Below are 2,374 nucleotides of genomic sequence, written 5' to 3'. Positions count from 1 at the left end.
TACTGTGGAGACCTCACGCCCCACGTGTTGAGCAATTCGGCGGTACGTCCACCCGGCCTCCCGCATGCCCACTATACGCCCTCGCTCAAAGTCCGTCAACTGCACATACGGTTCACGTCCACGCTGTCGCGGCATGCTACCAGTGTTAAAGACTGCGATGGAGCTCCGTATGCCACGGCAAACTGGCTGACACTGACGGCGGCGGTGCACAAATGCTGCGCAGCTAGCGCCATTCGACGGCCAACACCGCGGTTCCTGGTGTGTCCGCTGTGCCGTGCGTGTGATCATTGCTTGTACAGCCCTCTCGCAGTGTCCGGAGCAAGTATGGTGGGTCTGACACACCGGTGTCAATGTGTTCTTTTTTCCATTTCCAGGAGTGTAGTTCCTCCTTTCAACACCACACGAACGCCGAAATGGCAGGTGTTGAGAAAAGCGACTACAGTATAGAAAAACAATCGCGTAATAATTCAAATACATCTAGACCGGACAGGATACCTGTGAGCTTCTAAAAAAAAAAAAAGAGTTCAAATGGTTCTGAGCACTATGGAACTTAACATTTGAGGTCATCAGTCCCCTAGAACTTAGAAATACTTAAACCTAACTAACCTAAGGAATCACACACATCCATGCCTGAGGCAGGATTCGAACCTGCGACCGTAACAGTAGCGCGGTTCCGGACTGAAGCGCCTAGAACCGCTGGGCCACACCGGCCGGCTGAGTTTCTACAGACATTATGAGAAAGTACTTGCACCGCTCCTAGCAGTAGTTTAGCGTAGGTCGCTGAAGCAATGGAGAGTACCTAGAGACTAGAAAAAAGTGGAGGTCATTCCTGTTTTCAAGAAGGGTAATAGGACAGGTGCATATAATTAGAGGCCCATATCGTTGGCGTCAATCTGAGGTAGAATCATGGAACGTATTTTATGTTCAACTATTATGACATTTTAGAAAACAAAAATCTCTTGTATAAAAATCATCATGGATTCCGCAAGCAAACTTCTTGCGGAACTCAGTTCGCTCTGTTCGTCCAGGAGATCCAGAGCTCTGTAGACAACGACGCTCAGGTTGATGCCGTCTTCGGCCGGCCCGGGTGGCCGAGCGGTTCTAGGCGCTACAGCCTGGAACCGCGCGACCGCTACGGTCGCAGGTTCGAATCCTGCCTCGGGCATGGATGTGTGTGATGTCCTTAGGTTAGTTAGGTTTAAGTAGTTCTAAGTTCTAGGGGACTGATGACCTCAGAAGTTAAGTCCCATGGTGCTCAGAGCCATTTGAATTTGATGCCATGATTTCAGGAAGGCATTTGACCCAGTTCCGGGCTATTGTTTGGTGAACAAAATTCGAGCTCGCCGAGAATCAGACCTGATTTATGACTGGATCTTGGACTTCCTAGCTGACAGAACTCAAAGCGTCACTTTTAAAGGAACAAAATCGGCAGAAGTAGAGGTAATTTCGGAAGTAACTCAAGAAAGTGTGATAGGATCTTCACTGTTTACGATACACAGCGCGGTCAGAAACAGTCTGAAAAGCTTACAAGGGTGTTGCAGGGTACTTTTTGCTGAGAAATAACTTAAGAAAAAAATTGGATGTGTCGTGCCGTTTCCGAATTAATTAGAACTGAAGTTAGCCAATCAGACCGTCGCGTGAGCAAAGTCAAGCCAACTGCCAGATACAATTAGTGCCAGTTGTTCTCATAGCGTAGACGATAGTGCACGAGACTGCTCACACTCTGGCTCGGGTTCGATCCTTACTACCAACCCAAGTCCAATTTTTACATCGCTTTTTTGTTCGGCTTTAGAAAAGCAAGCGAAGAACGCGTATCGATTTTTTTCTTAACAATAATTTATCAGGACAACATACCCTGCAACAACTTTACAAGCTTTCAAACTGTTTCAGACCACTCTGTATGTTAATGGTCTAGCGAATACCGTCGGAAGCTCCATAACGCTGTTTGCAGATGATGCAGTTGTCTATGAGAAGGCAGCAACGCAGTAAGACTAAAGAATTGCTGGAAGACCTGCAAAGGGCTGACGATTCATACAGGGACAGGCAGTTCACCCTGAACATAAATAAATGTAACACATTGCGCATAGAAAGGAGAAGAAATCCACAATCGTACAATAAATTGCCTGGTGAAGCATGTACCGTAAAATATCTACGACTAACCATCCGGAGCGACCGAAAGTAAAAAGACTGCATAAAACAAATTGTACTAACAGCAGATGCCAGGCTGACATTCACTAATAATGTAATTGATCTGCGAAAGACGTAGCTTTCAGAACATTTGTTGACCTATTCTTGAGTACTGCTCATCATTCTGAGACCTTAGTTCCGCGCATTTTATACTTTTCAAGTTATAAAACTTTTAAATTAGTTATAA

The 2,374-nt window shown here is 46.0% G+C and overlaps 1 non-coding gene across 1 annotated transcript; it reads left to right on the top strand.

Moving 5' to 3' along the window:
- The first annotated feature begins 1,081 nt into the window (after nucleotides 1-1,081).
- Nucleotides 1,082-1,165, top strand: Trnas-gga. The gene is given in 2 exon segments: nucleotides 1,082-1,121; nucleotides 1,131-1,165. It is a non-coding gene; the product is annotated as a tRNA-Ser (tRNA).
- Nucleotides 1,166-2,374: the final 1,209 nt, after the last annotated feature.

This window comes from Schistocerca piceifrons, chromosome 1, assembly GCF_021461385.2.
Source record: "Schistocerca piceifrons isolate TAMUIC-IGC-003096 chromosome 1, iqSchPice1.1, whole genome shotgun sequence".
NCBI lineage: Eukaryota > Metazoa > Arthropoda > Insecta > Orthoptera > Acrididae > Schistocerca > Schistocerca piceifrons.
The sequence above is the reverse complement of the archived record's forward strand: the minus strand, read 5'-3'. Positions and strand labels throughout refer to the sequence as shown.